At 30.7% G+C, this 18469-nt stretch overlaps 1 long non-coding RNA gene across 1 annotated transcript; it reads left to right on the forward strand.

Moving 5' to 3' along the window:
• The first annotated feature begins 17013 nt into the window (after window positions 1-17013).
• LOC129913513 (uncharacterized) lies at window positions 17014-17510 on the forward strand. The gene is made up of 2 exons (XR_008772058.1): window positions 17014-17246; window positions 17311-17510. It is a non-coding gene; the product is annotated as an uncharacterized LOC129913513 (long non-coding RNA).
• Window positions 17511-18469: the final 959 nt, after the last annotated feature.

Raw genomic sequence — 18469 nt, forward strand, 5'->3', positions numbered from 1 at the left:
AAAAAAAAATACCTTTTTTATTTTCTCATTACATTAACTTTTTTACTTTAAAAGCTTACAAAAAAAAAATATGCACTTTAAAAGCCAAGTATCAGGTCTATGAGACATCTACAAAAAGAGCTAGAATTTTTTGAACTCCATGTATTTTCATCAAAAAAGCATAAAAAACATTTATTTTTATGTTCTCATGATATAGAATTAATTTTTTTCAATGACAACCTATATTAAATTTTATATCATGTGAAAGCTTATTATTTCACCTTTCACATGACGGTTCAATCTTATTTTTGTGATGCCTACAAGAAAAGTTAGAATTTTTTAAAGTCAACCATATCGAATTTCCAGACTGAGATTAATTTACTTCCTACACTGGTGACTGTTCATGGGGCAACAGATCTCCACTGGTGTTTTGAGGTTTTTCGCAAGTTTCTTGATTTAATATAGTGTAGCTTTTAGTAAGTTTACCGTTATGTGTGATATACCAAATGAAAGGCAATTGTATCAGGATGCTCATAAAAGTTTAATAAAATTTCTATCTGCTCTTGGTCAAAAGTTATAACCTGTTAAATTCTAAAATTTTATTTTACCGTTATCTCAAAATTGTGTTTACGAAAATGACATATAGTCGTAGTCATGGTCTAACATTACTCCACATACTTTATTCCTGTATCTATTAAAGAAAAAAAGATAAAAATAAAAAACGATGAAAATCGGTTAAAAACGGTTAAAAAACCTGTTTTTTAAAAACTTGTTTCTTCTGTTATTCAGTCAAAACTCACTAAACGATTCCGATTTGCACATGTATGCATAAGGACAAAAATTACATGTCCTATAAGTTTGAGATTTTTTGAATAGTCAAAAAAAAAGTTAAAAATCAAAAATTATCCAAAAATACCCCTAAAAAACAAGGTGTTTTTCAAAAATTCATATTTCGAAACGCAGAGTGTTGGAAAAAAAATCCGTATCAGACGCCTAATTTTTTTTCTCTCCTGGCATCTTTAGAATTGTAAAAAAAAAATTCCTTTACCCAAAATCTATCTATTTGTTTGTACAACGTTCAAACAAATTTCATCTTTCCGTTTTACCCCTGTTTAACCTATAAAGTGACAGAATTTTTAAAAATCCTTCATTTGGATTAAGCTTTAGGTTATTATCTTTCAAATAAGCTATAGAAGATTTTTGTATCTCTAATAGTTTATTTTTAATTTTTAATTGAAATTTTTTGCCGCACTGCGAAAGTGCGAGAGTGTAACGTTAGAAAATGGCCTCACTTTTTTGTGGTGGCTGCCATGGTTCATCGATTTATAAGACGTTATCACGTCAAAAATAAAAAAAAATAACAACACCCAACAAAGTAATCTACAAAGTTTATAATTAAATGGTCACTGTGGTGTATGTGTAACATTATTTTGAAAAAGTTCTGATGTATTTTTTTAGTTTTATTAATCCGATTGTCACGATTGATGTCATTATTTTTATTTGCTTAGAATGTGAATTTAAGAACATATTGCTTTGATATTTTTTCTTCAATAAAAAAGCAATAATAGGGAAGAGTTTTTTAACCCCATCTGAATTTAGTACGCCGTTTTCAACTCTCCACTCTCTCAGATAAAATGTCCCAGTTGCAAACATTTTCTTTTTTTATGCTTTTTAACTAACTATCTTAGAGAAGTTGGGTTTTAGTTCTGGTTCGATCTACAAAATTAGAACTTGCGAACATGAGATTTATTTAAATTTTTTTTTTTGCTAGGTTATAGATTGAAAAAAAAGGCTATTAGCACTTATTCAATGTCCAAATTTTATTTGACTGGGGTTATTAATCGTAGTACGCAGATATAGCAAAATTTTAGCTCCCATACAAAATTTTCTCCAAAATGTATCCTAGCTTAATTTTATCAAAAAGTTCCAGCCGAGTTGTGAGCCATTCCATCTTTTCGTTTCCAACTGAAAATTTTTTACCTGTAAAAATTAAGTGTACGAAAAAAAAAGTGATGTTAAATTTTTGCTCAAATTAAACATGATCTGTGTATAAATTTAACGACTAAAAAGTTGTGAGCCATTCCATCTTTTCGTTTCCAACTGAAAATTTTTTACCTGTAAAAATTAAGTGTACGAAAAAAAAAGTGATGTTAAATTTTTGCTCAAATTAAACATGATCTGTGTATAAATTTAACGACTAAAAAGTTTTCTTTAAAAAAAAAAAACACCAATTTTAATCAAAAACTTCAGAGGCGAGTTCGAAAACTACCTATGATTTTTTTTTTTGTCCAACTTTTTTCACATAATATATCATCGTAGGTAATCGTGATTGTTGGATCTAGTTTAATATTTTTATTTTTTTTTTTAAATTCTAAACTTAATTCTAAAAATTGAACAATTTGGTAGAAATTCAGAATTTTGTTACAGTTTTGCAATTTTTCGATACACCTTGTCAAAATGATGCCACCCTACATTAGCAGTAGATATACCCCTCAAAATAACGTCCAATAAATATTAATTGAAACCATTTCAATGAAATCTGTTTGAATGAAATGTTTTTGGTGTGGGTAAATTGTAGAGATAATAAATTTTAGTTTCGGCAAATTAAACACCAAATAACACTCAATAAATCATAAATTATTCATAACATAAGTTGATAGCTCTATCAATTTATAATTATTAACAACAACTTTGCATACAAACGAATGTCTCTTCAAGATAACAAAGAAATAAAAATCAATAAAACTTTTTATGAGGAAACTTGAAATTTTTCACAAGATGTAAATGAAAAAAAAATATGTTAAGTTACTTGAACAGCTTTGAAATTGACACCTTAAAGATAAGAAAAATTTGTGTTTTGTGATGGAAGTTAGAAAATGACAATTGACTCGTACACTGTGGCGTATACTTACTTAAAATATGTATATTTTTAATTTTGTTTTATTTGATCTGAAGACGAAGTTTATTTTTTAAAATATTTTTTTAACTTTGTCCATTTGTATACCTAATGTAACTCGCATCCCAGCCAGCTAACTGGTTACTGCACTTCTTTTCGAGGAGTGTCAAGGAATGTATTCAAAAGTCAAAACTATCAAATTTAAGTTACACTTACATAAATTACCTCAAATTATAAAATTTCATAAGCATTAGTTGCTTGAAGTCGTTAAAACAATTTTTAACTTAAAATAGAGACTATGAAATCGCCACAGTAAATAACTTGACTTTAACTTCCTACTAAGGACTTTATAACTTTTTATTAGTATATTACTTCAAAACCAATGTAACTTCTTATGTGTTAAACAGAAAAAAAACAACAACCACAGTAGTAACAACAAACGTATATGAACATGAGAATTAGTATTAAGGATGCTTCTTAAAGGAGTCAAATATTTATACACTTCTTCGTTTATTGCCGAAAGGTTTTTTTTTGGTGCAAGAGAGAAGGTCAGGGACACTACAGAATTTATAAAGTTTTCTCTTTTTTTTTTTTTGTTTCAATGTTTGGGGGCTTACGCCCCAACTAACAATTTAGCTTTCATTAGGTTCGATTTTTTCAATTCGGCAAGGTATAGCTAATAAAAAGTTTATTTAAAGTTTAATTATGCAGTTCAACCATTTGGAAGTAAAAAAAGACCTCTTTAGAGCCTTTTCATAGAGTTCTGAACAACACTTGTATATTTAAATTACAAATGGTCTTCTTAAGAACAGCTTAAAGATACTTACAAAAAGACCTGTTTGTTTAAGGATCATTAAGACCTGTTTAAAGAGGTTCACCAAATACACAACCCATTTTATCAACGCCTTGTTAATAAAGCTATTTGCTGTTGTAAGTAAACGTTTTATAGAAATGTTTGCTTGTTTAATTTGTGACATTTCCAATTTGTGAGTAAACATAAATGGTGTCCAATTGAATTTTACTTTAATATTTTTTGTTAGTGAATTAAATCTCTTTTTAGCACTTTTAATTGGTTTTGTGGCTATCATGAAATGATAAAATTGTAATTAGCAAAATATTAATCGCTTTCGCTGATATTTGCAGTCGGATAGCTCCATCACCAAACTCAACTTAAGAAGAAAGTCGGATATTTAATGAATTACATACATATGTATATGAACAATAACAGTGGAAAATCTGAATAAAAAAAAGTTATAAATAATAAACCTACCCAATTTTATTTTTATTGAACAAAAATGCAAACAAAAATGCAAACAAATATATATTTTCAGCTTATTTGACAAAATAATTTTGCAAAGTATTAGCTATCTCAATTTTGGAGAATATAGTAAAAGACAAATGACAAAATCAATATATTCACAATTTTCCACTTCTCTATTACATTGAGTTTGGTCTGGTGGATGCGTGCTGGGCTGGTATGCGGGATACGTGGGTTCAATTCCTACCTGGGGCATGTAAGTAAAGTTATGTTTTTTCAATTAAAATAAATTTATTTCATTTCAGGAAGAAGAAAAAAATGCAGAAGAAGTTCCTAAGAAGGGAAAAAATACAAATTATAAAAGAAATAAATAAAATAAATAAATTCACATGTTAAAATTTTTTTTTTTAACATTTTATGAAAGCCTTAATCATACTATATTATGATGTTCTTTAAGAAGCTAAATAGCATTTTCTGAACATACTAAATGTGTCTTTGCTAACTTTTGAAAGACCTTGTTAAAATGTTGTAAAAAAAGCTTATTAATTTCATAGCACTTGTGAAAGAAAGTCTTAAGGCAACTAAATAACCTCGATAATTTACGCCAAAATGGTTTGTATAAGATTTGCTGTTGTTACTTTACAAATCAAAAACTAGCCTGTATTGACACTATTGGAAATCAAATTGTTAGTTGGGCGTCTTTGTGTTGATAAATTTTATTTACGTTGAATTCAATGGAAATATACCGCAACAGCCAAAGAGGTTAAGGTTGTTTCTTTAAATTGTATTCCTTTTAAGCACACATAAGTATAAAACTGTTGAGCTTTAGTTTCAATTTGTGGTACCTTGTTGTTTTTAAAATTGGGTCATTTTATTTATTTTTTGTTTCTTTAAGAAAATTTTACAAACGTGTACCTGATATTTATGTGAATGCTTGAGGATGTTTAACATTTTTACAGAAAGTGGTCGGAACTTAACAAGCAATTGAAAATGCATTCAATATAATATAAATTAGAGAGTACAAATTTGCTTTTATATTACTTATATTGAAATTCATCTTGCGGAATTAAACAAAATGCATGATATTTTAGAATTTATTTGAGGAACTTTTCAAAAAAATATAGGTTTTATTTTAGAAAATTTCTATTTAAAATTTCAGCTAGAAATTGGTTAACCATAATCCTATTGAAATAAAATGCACGACTGGGTCGCACGAACTTGCTCTTAGAGTTAAAGTTGATTAAATTTTTAAGACTTTTTATATAGAAATTTGGAAAAAAAAAATTCGTTTTTTAAAAAAAATAAAATCTAAAATTAAATTGCCCTCCAAAACAAGTATGCAGTTTTGATTGATATATTAACATGCATTTTTAGAAAAAAAATTTTCAAAATCGTTAGAGCCGTTTTTTAAAAAACTAATTTTTTATAAATAATTTTTTGGAAAAAAAGTTTTAAAATAAAATTGGTATGCCATTCTTTAGAAATCACTTATCAACATCTAAAAACAAAATTTCAAAAAAATTCAATGTCCCGTTTTCGAAAATTTCAAAATTTTTTTAAAAATCCAAAAATTATTTTTTTCAAAATCTTATTTTTGGCTTATATTTAAATTATATAAATGCTTCTTCAGAAAAAGTTTCGTTGAAATCGAATAAGTAGTTTCGGAGATAATCGGATTTGAAAAAAACGGTTCTATGGCAGGTACCCTTAATAATGATTCTCAAAAAAAAATTTTTCATTGGAAGATAGACCTTAGCTTAAAACTAACACTTGAATTTTTTAAACAAAATCGTTAGAGCCGTTTTCGAGATATTTCAATTTTACTATAATCGGTATATGACAAGTACCGTTATTTTTGGTCCAAAAAAATTAATTCCAAAAACCCCTCTGGAGAGTCGCCAAATAACGCTACATACCAAGTTTGACATTAATCGGTCCATACGTTTAGGCTGTAGCTCCTTATACAGACAGACAGACTGACAGACTGACAGACTGACAGACTGACAGACTGACAGACTGACAGACTGACAGACTGACAGACTGACAGACTGACAGACTGACAGACTGACAGACTGACAGACTGACAGACTGACAGACTGACAGACTGACAGACTGACAGACTGACAGACTGACAGACTGACAGACTGACAGACTGACAGACAGACTGACAGACAGACTGACAGACAGACTGACAGACAGACTGACAGACAGACAGACAGACAGACAGACAGACAGACGGACTTCCGGGACCCACTTTTTTGGCATTGTCTACCATTGTAATGTCATGGAAAAATGTTATCTCAACTTTTTTTTTTTGTACGAATGCATAACTTGATATATAGTACCTATATCGCAAGTAAAAATGAAATTATGTATTATCAAAACAAGTGAAGTGTGACAAGGAACAGAAACATATCTTTCATTTTCAATGTTAATTTTAACAGCCAGGAACTGCGAATATCCATTATCATATTTTTGCATTTGTCAAAATCACTATTTCAAACAGGTTAAAGTTCAAACCATTTTAATGTCAATGAAATTTACTCGAGTCCACATTACCAAGACTGCCATTGTGATTCATTAGGTGAACATAAAAGCATCGTAAATCCTCACTGAATACTTAAGCTATTAGAAATTCGAATGGTGTTTTGCTTAGGCGTTGATTAGGTGTGTATTCTTAGTACCGAAGTATTAATTTAATGGAATGGTTTTCTCATTTTTGGTGAAAATTGTTCAAAAAAATGTTTGCAGGATAAAATACAAAACATTTAACGGGTCACGAATTAAACACAAAAAGTATTTGTCTGTAAAGTCTGTTTACGGACGATAATTTTACATGATAACGTCATAAAATCACTTCCATCACCCAAAAATAAATTTTTTTAATATGCCAACCTATGATAAATTTTATATACCTAATCTGAAAGCCTATTATTTCAACTCAAAATATTCTTATCAACAATGTCTATACAACATCTAAAAAAAGAGCTAGAATTTTTTGAACCCAATATATTTTCATCAAAAAAAAGTAAGAAAATTAATTTTTTTTTCTTCAATCACTTTAAAGTCAATTTTTTTATATGACAACCTATAAAAAATTTTTAATAATTAAAAAGCTTATTATTTCAGCTTTAATATGATGCTTCAATCATATCTGTACAATGCCTACAAAAAAAGGAACAATTTTTTTATTTGCTCCTATTTACCCTATTTAACTATTGATTTTTTTGAAAATCCTTTAAGTATTCATCTCTAAGTTATTAACTTTCAAATAAGCTATAGAGTCTCCAATAGTTTATTTTTAATTTTAAATTGAAATTTATGCAGCACTGCTAAAAATTTCAGGTGGAACGGGAGAAAATGGCGTCACTTTTTCGTGAATGCTGCCATGGTTCATAAACGTCAAAAATTAAAAAAAAAAATGGGCCTTGAAAATCACTTAAAAGTCATCTGCACAAATTTTCAATCAAATCCATTCATCCGCTTTTGCCCTAGATCAATGTCTTCTTATGGTGGACAATCTCAACAACCTTCAAAACTTAACAATCAAAAATTCCGGAAAATATAAAATAAATACCTAGTCACGTAAAAAAGTCACCATAATGTAATTCTCAAATCATCCAAATTATTTACACCCATTTCAAGATAACAAATTACCCAAAACAATATTATTCCCTTAGCATCATCAAATCTTCAATAAATTCTACCCAAAAATCTCACATTTGAGACTTTGCGTGCGTAACAGATTCTCTCACAGCCTCTTATCGACCGACATTTAAGCTATTATTATATCGTTGGCTCCTTTCAATCAGCAATTAATTTTGCTTGGCCATATTCATAGAAGACGGAAGAAGAACAAGCAACAAGCCACACCCAGTGGCGTATTGAGGGGGGGGCTCAGGGGGCTCAAGCCCCCCCCAAGCCTTCAAGATCATGTTATTATTTAGCTGATTTCATCATAATGTACATGATTAACTGAAACTTATTAGAAAATCTAAGAGATTTAGAGACAGCTCAGATGCTCGAGCCCCCTCCATATTCTGAATAGGCTACTTGTGTTTGTTTGAGTAAGAGTCTTAGCTGACGTTGACAGTTGGAGTATTTTTTTTTTTTTCTGATTTTAGCCCAATTCAGAATTCTTCAGATCAATTTTTTAGTATTTTGTTGGCGAATTACATCAAACTTAAACTTTGCAAAACTTCTTATGCAATCGTCTTAAGAAGTTATATTTCCTTTTTTTTTTAAACAATATTTTTCTCAAAGATATTGGAATAAAAAATTTGTATATCTCAAAATCTTAGTGGTCAACATAACTAATGGTTTCTTTAAGTAAATTCCAGATTGCGCTTCTGATTTGGATTTAAAAAACCAACATATTACGAAAAAATATATATTTCGGATTAAACATCAAGAAGAATTTTATTGAAAATTAGTTTTTGAGACTTTCACGTTCTGCATTTGGGTAATTCCATGAAAAAGTGGACACGAATTTTGAACAAATTATGCAGTTTTTTTTACTTTTTGTAATAGCAAATTACTATTTACAAACGGTAACACTTTATGCAAGTTGCAAGAAAAGATTCTTTGTTGTATTCCCTTATGGATAGAAATTAAATTCAAGGAGAATAAATAATCTTAAAGCATTTTTAAAGCATAAGCTGCCAACTACAGAAAAATTTTACATGAAAATGACGGAAAAACAAGCCCACAGAAAATTGGATGAATCTAATAGTGACCATGACAATATGCCCTCGTGATTGCTAAAATAAATTAACATTTAAGCAAGCTTCGTTACACAATATTCGATTTAAAAAAAACTTGAGTGAAAATGCATCTTTTCTTTACTTTTGGAACCACAAATCGCAGGTAACATGAGTTACCAAAATAATGTAGCGTGAGTTACCTAAACATTTTAAAATTTTTCCTCGAAATATCGAATAAATGTTTGGTTTTGTCACTAATATTAAAAGTTTATAATTTTTTATGTATAGAATCTTCATTTAAAACAAATTAAGATTCTTAATTTCGCAGAAAAACTTCATACTGTGGGACTCTTAAATCTCGTGTCCGATTTTTGTAACGTGAGTTACCATCATACTTTTATTTATCCCAAGCAAATACTAAAATTAAAGAAAAATTTTTTTGTTAATAATGAAAGTAATGGTTATGCTCCGTTCATGGATAGTAAATTCGTATCAATTTATGTTAAAATTAACAAAAAAAAAAATTATTTATGTATCGCAAATTTTTGTGAATGTAACGTGAGTTACCATGGAATTGCCCATTTGACTTTTTGCTCATTTAATTTCACCATTCAGATTTTCTGATCGAATTCAACTCACTTTGTTTCTGTTCGTGAATTTCCTTTTTCAATGAATATGCAATTTTTGGACAAAATATTATCAAAACTTATATTTTTGTTGGTTTGTAATGTTTATTTGTTGTTAATTTAATACAAAAAAACATAAAACACATGAGGCATGAGTCATGAAATATAATAATTCATCACTGCCTATGTTTTTGCAACCTTATTCGCTTTACCTGAAACATTTTTCTTTAAAAATTTGCAAAATGTATCTTCTTATTTTTTCTTTTAAATACTGCTTTTTTTTTTTAAGAATAAATCTTTAAACAGTTTTGAATTCAGCACAAAGACATTCAGACAAAGTTCGAACGAAAAAAATTTTTTTTAAGGATGGCTCAACATCTTGCTGTGTGTGTAAAATGTTTGGGATACAAGAACTTTGAAAAAACACTACTTTGAACGTGAAAAGAGGAGACAGTAGTACGAAGCTGTATATAATACATACCACTTTCAGTACCGCAGCATAGCGCTTCACTCTCGATCAAAGATGAATAAAAAGGAGAGAAAATTTTTTCGTACATTTACCCTCTAAAAAATTTTTGAAAAATTTTCCAGCCCCCTCCAAATTATTTCCTGGATACGCCACTGGCCACACCGCGGAAAAGCCATCTATTTTCCTTATTCCTGTGTGTTGCGGGTATCTATCTATAAGGTAAGAAGTGCTTTAGGCTTGAGAGAATGATGGAATCCAAAAGGGGAAAACATTAAGACGTGCTATTGCTTTACTACGCCCGCCACCATTATTATACCCTATAGAATCATGTTCTTCAGCTGAGATTGCGGAGGATAATATTGTTGTGACTGCGTGGAGTGGAGAAAGGATGATATTATGCCTAAACCTAATTACAGGTTTAATTTTGGGCAACTTTGGTGTTGTGTTGATGATGGTATCGGATTGGTGTCACATTGGTAGTAGAGAACACCTATTTATATCTGCTACAACTACTATATACAACATTGAAGCTTGAACTTGTAAGCCTTTTGGTTAATTGCGATACAACATGAACAATAATGGCTTGGGACTTTGGGGATGTGCATTTCTACCCCGAAATCGGTTGTTGGGGCAGATAGACTTTAAGTGCTAAGGAAATTGTGTGTTTTATTTTAATTAACTGTAACAGTATTGGCGCAATAAATGTGGGTAAATATAAATAAATTTGTATGTAAAGTGTTATAGAAGTATTATAGAAGTGTTTCGGCTAATAATAGACTTTTGAATTTTAAGAGTGGAAATAGTAAAAGATTGAAGTTCAACAGACACTGTTTTATTCTTTTTTTTCCAAACTTCTCAAACTTTATTTCTTTCTCAAACCATATCCGCTTTTGTTTTTTTGATTTTAATTTAAACAACCTTACAGCTGACAGAGATTAATTTTTAATTTCTTACTCCTTGTGTATTTTGTAATTTAAATATGGATTAAAAAAGTTTCTTCATGTTCTTTTTGAACAAGAAAACTTTAGAGCTCCCCTTACATCTCGTAGAAGAAAAAAAAAATACCTACAAAAAAAAACTCTCTTTAAAAAGATAAAACTCAATCCATGTTGCTGAGAGAAATAAAATTCAACAACCACACAAAAAATTGATACAAAACGAGAAAAGCATTTTAATTTTTCCAAGAATTTTCGGCATCATGAAATGTCACACATGGGTTTTTTACCCAAAGTTTTATCCTTTTTCATTTTAATTGAATCAACTTCAAGCTAAAACTAAACACTATTACGTTTTTTTTGTGTTTTTATTTTTTTTTTTTTTATTTTCGAAAAAAAAAACAATAGGTATAGGATAAGTTCGTTACTAATTCATCACAATTAAGTGCTTTCAATTAAGCAGAAAAAGTCTGGCTCTTTATTTTGTTCAGTGTCGTTTGAAATGTAAAAATTTTTTTTAGTTCTTGTTTTATTACTTCTACTACTTTAAGTATTGGAGGTTTTGGTGTTAAAGATTAATGTGAAGCCATTGAGCTGAAAAGTCTATGAAATGTGTGGTTCCTGGTAATAAGCGATAAGCCCTCAGTTATATTAAACACTCTGTCAGTGTCAGCCAATTAATATCTTTCCAATTCACAGATATGTCTATTAGGTCGACGATGACTCGAAAGGTAGAAGATTATAATCAAGCTTATACAAGTAGCTATTTCCTGTTATAGAAACGACGAATAATAAGAATTAACTATATCACAACAAAAACATTACTGTTAAAAAAAGAGCCAAGTTATCCTATGTTGAAATTATGCTGGCACAAAAAGTATTGAGATATAAAAGTGTACCAAGTTCTAAAGCTTGTGTTCAAATTCGTATCAATAAAATTTTGATTGTTCTCTTGACATATTTTGTTTTAAATACCGATTTTTAAAGTTATTTCAAAAATTTGCCAAGTAAACAATCAAAATTTTATTGATACGAATTTGAAAACAAGCTTTAGAACTTGGTACACTTTTATATCTCAATACTTTTTGTGCCAGCATAATTTCAACATAGGATAACTTGGCTCTTTTTTTAACAGTACCTATTGTTTTTGTTTTGATTTCACTACTTTTTGCAAGGTGTGGCTGTAGAATTGAAAATCTCTATATTTGATGAAAATTCAGTGAAAATGGGCGGTTGCCACGCCCCCTGGCTGAAATTCTCAAATTCTAAATTTTTTCCTTTGTATAAGCTACTTGTTCTACCATTCTACCAAATTTCAAGATTCTACGATAATCAAAAGTGCTCTATAATATTTGATGAAAATTCAGCGGAAATGGGCGGTTGCCACGCCCCCTGGCTAAAATTCTCAAATTTTAAATTTGTTCCTTTGTATAAACTATCAGCTCTACCATTCTACCAAATTTCAAGATTCTACGATAATCAGAAGTGCTCTATAATATTTGATGAAAATTCAGCGGAAATGGGCGGTTGCCACGCCCCCTGGCTAAAATTCTCAAATTCTAAATTTTTTCTTTTGTATAAGCTACTTGTTCTACCATTCTACCAAATTTCAAGATTCTACGATAATCAGAAGTGCTCTATAATATTTGATGAAAATTCAGCGGAAATGGGCGGTTGCCACGCCCCCTGGCTAAAATTCTCAAATTCTAAATTTTTTCTTTTGTATAAGCTACTTGTTCTACCATTCTACCAAATTTCAAGATTCTACGATAATCAGAAGTGCTCTATAATATTTGATGAAAATTCAGTGAAAATGGGCGGTTGCCACGCCCCCTGAATTGAAAATCTCAAATTTTCGATTTTTTCCTTTGTATACACCACAAGTCCTATCACCATGTAAAATTTCTAGTTTCTACGATAGCGGGAAGGTCTCCATAATTTTGATGATCTGTCAGTGAGTCAGTTACGGTTTTTGCGATTTTTGAAGCCCTATATCTCAGAAACTACTCATCGTAAAAGGCTGAAATTTTGTGAGGAGTTTGGTGACAAGCTCAATAAATGTAGCGAGTTTGAAATTTTTAGCATCTTTGGTGTGGAAGTTAGAGGGGGGTCGAAAATGGCCTGAGTTGTTTCCTGTAAATAAGGGTGTAGTGCCAAAGTTGCTAGAGAACTTGGCTGGGCACTACCGTGCCCCTTGATTTAAAGTAAAAGAGTGGGAAAATTACAAGTTCTTTTTTAAAAATACAATAAAATGAAGAAAAATTAAATTATTCCCATGTATTACCTATAGCTTTACTAGTAAGAGCAATCATTCCCAGAGGTTGTGCAAATTAATACCTTCAATTTCAGTTAAAAAGAGTTTCTGTATGTCTCTGTAACGCACATGCAAAAATAACTATTAATGTTAAAAAAAGAAACGGGAACGTGGATGTTGAATTATAATAGGGTCCCAAATGATAGTGCCTGCGTCCGAAATATGCTAAAATTCTATTCCGTTATTGCAAGAACATTGCATAAGTCGCTCCAAAACTAACGGAGTTTGCGACGGAATCTCCGAAAATGAACTTTTTAATTTTTATAAAACGCGTTTTCTTGAGCATTTGCTGCTCGTTAGAGATATTAAATAAAAAAAAAATTAAAATTGACGGAGTCAAACCGCACACTTTACTAACCCAGTTAATGTTTCGCTAACAGTGATCAAGCCTTTTCATGGCCTTATGAAGAATATAAGTGATTGGAATACCATCATTCCGAAGCAGGATTTCTTAGCATATTTTTGCTGATAAGATATTTGCATTTGGTATTCCTACTAACAATTTTGCTTCTATAATGCTTTACAGAAGCAACAATTGCATCTGTAAAGCTTTGTAGAACCAAAATTGTTTGTCGGGATAGCACCACGAATTATGGGAAAGCAAAGGAACCGATATAGTTATGTGGGTGTCCTGGAAAAATATTTTCGGTGGTCTGTGTCTGTTAATTTTTCAGACCATTTATTGGTAACAGCTAAAAAATCGATTCTTCGACTATTGGGGATTGATTTCTACAATTCAAAATATGCAATCGCAAAGTTAAGATCTACATTCTAACCAAAATATCGTGACTCTATACTGCAAAACTCTTCCCTAGAGTGTAGAAGTGACTTTATCAAATTCTTCTGTTTAGTAGGTATAAATGTAGTTTTATGATTTTCTTTTTAACTTCTTCTGAAAAAATCGTGTATTTTGAGATTCGACACTGTCCGTATCAAAGTGCTATAATATGTTTAGTATATATCCCGAAAAACACTAATACAAAAAAAAATGATAAATATTTTTTTCGAAACCTCCCCCGAGATTTTGGTCGTTCCCTCCCCTCTAAGGCCCAAACTGCGTGGCCACATTGAAGTAGGTGGTCATGCTCCTTCAAAAACTAAGTCAATTAAAGTCTTCTCAGGCTAGTGCTAGAAAGTTGATCTGTAAAGAGGGCAAATCCCTACTGGAACTTACTTTTTTGCATTTCATTTTTTTTTTTTAAAGTTCATTTAAATTTTTGAAGTAAAAATATTTTTAGTCTTTTAAGGCAATTCCAGGGATAGCCCCCAAATTCAAGTTTTGTACGAATGAAAACTTTAAGCGCCCTTTTTTCAAAAACGCGTATTTTTCCGCACCGTGCAACGTAACTTAAAATCTGATGAAGTTATCGAAATTTAGTACAAATCACTCGTTAACTTCCTGGCCATTGCTTGAGCTTAAACGTTTTATGTAATATTTACAATAAATATTGTTTTTAACTATTTGTTTATAAACATAAAATTTTTCACTTTCTTTTACTAAATTTAGGTTCATGCAAAGAGATCTTACTTTTGCAATGGAAAACTTTTTCTCTTTTTGATAAAAAACATAATTTCCTGAACCTATGTATATAGAAATTGCACTCGAGGTGTCAACTTTGAAGGGCTGTAGATTCGCCATTTTGCTTTTTTTTTACTTCAGGCCTAATTTTGCATTAGTAATTTGAATCATCTTTAAAAAACTTGTAGCATTCAAAAGAATAAAGTCACTATATAGACTAAGGTTGAGTTTTTCAACGCATTTTTCCTGTTCCGCTCGAACGTGTTCGAAAAGGTGGTGTCCTAAGTCGATCAGGTGCACCTACTTTATTGCATTTAAGCTTTGATTAGTCTTTAGATTTATCATTCATAAGTTGAATTTCTCAGTCAGTGGAGTTTTCTACTTCTTTCACCATGTCTAAAACACAATGCTTTTTTATTAAAGAAATTCAAATCAAAAACATAAACTTTAATCGTTTGAGAAACTACTATTGTCATACTATTGTCAGTACATTTGGGAAAGTTGAGACATTCTCTTTATGGTACATTCAATCTAACCAGGGGCGTACACTCCCTTGGGGCAAGCGGGGCGGCGCCCCGGGGCCCCCGACCGACCCTAGGGCCCCTACTGGAGACAATGCAGAGAAGTAAACTGTTAGCATAAACTGAGTTTCGAAATAAATTAAAATGTATTTGAATCACTTCGGATACAATGGGAAAAAATTATGTCATTCAGTGTAATGTACAATGCATTGGTAGCCACACAATATATATTCATTTAATAAAAAGGCTACCTCAGGGGCCCCAAAAAAATAAACTGCTTTTTTAAAAGAAAAATTATAATTTTATCTTAGGGCCCCCAAAAATATTACTTAAAAAATAATTGCAACCACAAATAATACATTAGGGGCCCCAAAAGCCTTTACTTCAGGGCGTCAAAAAAAATTAAATTAAAAAAAATTGTTTTTTAAATTAAATTACATTTGTTGATGGATTACTAAATATTTCCTTAGGAGCCCCAAAAAATATAACTTCGGGGATCCAGAAATATTATATGAAGGGTCCCAAAAAATAATTTTTCAGGAACCCCGTTAGTTGAGAGGCAATCAAATATTAATTTGGGGGCCCCAAAATCTATTACTAAGGAGCCCAAAAATATTCATCAAATTTTCTGATGGCATGACAAATATTATTTGAAGATCCTCAAAAGCTATTACTTCAGGGGTTCAAAACAATCAAATGGAAAATTAAATACCAATTCAGGGGCCCCAACATAAATACATCAGGGCCCAAAATAAAAACATTACGTTATTGGTGGCATTACGAATATTACTTCAGAACAGAGGTACCAATACCTATTAATACCTCTTGGATCCAAAAAAATTATATTATATTTTAGGGGCCTCTAAGCACTTAATTTTGAGGCCCCAAAAATAATTTTTCAGTGGCCCCAAAAGTTTATATGTTTGATGATGGAAAATCAAATGTGTACATATTACTTCAGAAAAGAGGCTCCAAGAACTATCAAGCTAAAAAAAAAATTTATTTTAGGGGTCTCTAAATATTTAATTTTGGGGGCCCCTAGTACAAGTATTTACTACTTTTATTATAGAAATTTTAAGTAAGTATAGCAAAGTGCATTACGAACATATTAAAACATTAAAATAAACCTAAAAATAAATAATCCATACAAAGAAATGTATGGCGTATACGCACTTTTTTTATATCTAAGGGGCCCCCAAATATCAAAGGGGCCCAACAATTTAGTCTCACCCCGGGGCCCCGGCGACTCAACGTACGCCACTGAATCTAACCTTTAAAAGTTACTTTCTATCAAATATTTCCGAATACTTATTATCTATTAATATGTTCAAGGGCGTTTCTTAAAATATTACATGGACAGGAAAATTGTTAAAAGATTCAAATTTTCTTCATCTACCAACAAGCTAAAAAGTTTATAAACCAACAAAAAATAAAGCCTTTTCAACCTTCAAATTTGCATTTAACATTAAACAATGAACAGTAAGCTGTCGTTAGGCTCACCACTTTTATTGAACATAAACATACGTTTTTATGCTCTTTTCAAAAGAAGTCAATTTTATTACTGACTTAAACCCTATGAATTGACCCTCAACTACGCCCCTGTCCAAAAAAAAATCACAACTTTTTTTGGTTTCGATAAAAAAAAGCCTCCTCCTTTCAAATATTTTGGTCGAAATAAATGGCTTATTGGCCGTTAAACTTTTTTTTCTTTTTTTTTGTTATGTGGCTACTAATGTATATCCAAGGATATGAATCCAAAGGTAATAACAGAAATTGTCTCTCCCACGAAGAAAAAAAAAAAAGAAATAGAATTGCTTTTGCAACTTTGAATGTCAATTGTTGTTTTGGAAGTAAAACCGTTTCCCGTTGGGTGGACACAAACAGCACACAAGACTTAAAGGCAAATAATAATATGATACTCTCGCACTCGTACAAGGATATTCTGCATCTTTTCCAGAGAGAGCGCTCAATATAATACCGATTATTGTTGTCCTTTCTTCGGGCAATAAAAAGCGCCAAAATTAAGGTAACGAAAAACTTTGTCCTTTATACTCTGTTTGTTTATCGAGGCTTATTTTTTTTTGATACAGTAAGAAGTATAGAATTGGTATAATGTTTGGTCGCGCCAGAAGAGGAGCCAAGGACGAATGGAATTTATTTCTTTACCTTGGAAATATTGCTCGCAATTGTATTTATATTTGTTATTTCATCATTTTATTTACTTTTTGTTGTTTATTGTTTTGGAAAGTGAAAGTTTTATTTGAAAAAATAAGGATATGGGTTACTTTTACTCCTTGGACGAAATATGAGATTGGAAACTCTACGTGGGAGGATTTGGTGTCAGAAGGAAATTGTGTGTGGGAGAGTGTTTTTGATATTATTTCGGACTTAAGACAGGAAATGATGTAAACACTTGGAAATTGTTGAAAATAGCTAAGAAGGTTTATTGAGTGCGAAAATAATATTTTCGGTTTTTAGGAATTACTTAAAGTTGAATATTTTATACCAAGAAGTGCCGGAACAGTTATAATTGAAGGCGATTTAATTGGATTTATTATTTATGATTGGTCCCTTTGTAAAGATAATCGCCAGCCTACTTCATTATTTACAAGTTTAACATTTGCAAATTAATCCCATTCTATCTTGATTCCAAAGAATTTAATGATTTTTTCCTGGATGGCTCTAGTCTTGGTGATGATTTCAAATAAAGCAGTCATCTGAAGGCTTCGAGTTTCGTTTCTATCTTGAAAGATTTATTACTGCTGAAAAATATAAAAATCCCAAAAACACGAAAATAGGTTTTGGAAAAATCAGTATACCATAATTGACAACTATCTAACGATATACCCTAAGCAGAGCACCGAAGTTGTAGGTACATATAAGCGGTGATCCACTTAGGATTTGTAAAGTCGCCAATATCAACCTTTTTTAACTAAGTAATAAGAGAGCGTACCTAACAGGGAAGTTGCAGAGTATCAAGATGATATTAAAAGCTAAAGGTGGCTTCATATTTTTATTATTGTGAGACAACAATTTTTTTTGTTTTTTGAAATTATGCATGCATTATTTTTAATAACACAGTCACAAAAAAAAAGAGGTTGTCTGTAAAGCCGGTTTACGGACGATGATTTTACGTGATAACGTCGTCAGAAAACAGGTTGTGTGCTTTTGTTTAAAATGAGTCAATTGAAGAGTTTGTTTTTTTCAAACAATCATAATTTACAAGAAAAAGCTAAAAAGAAATACTTT

Source organism: Episyrphus balteatus, chromosome 3 (assembly GCF_945859705.1).
Source record: "Episyrphus balteatus chromosome 3, idEpiBalt1.1, whole genome shotgun sequence".
NCBI classification, from domain to species: domain Eukaryota; kingdom Metazoa; phylum Arthropoda; class Insecta; order Diptera; family Syrphidae; genus Episyrphus; species Episyrphus balteatus.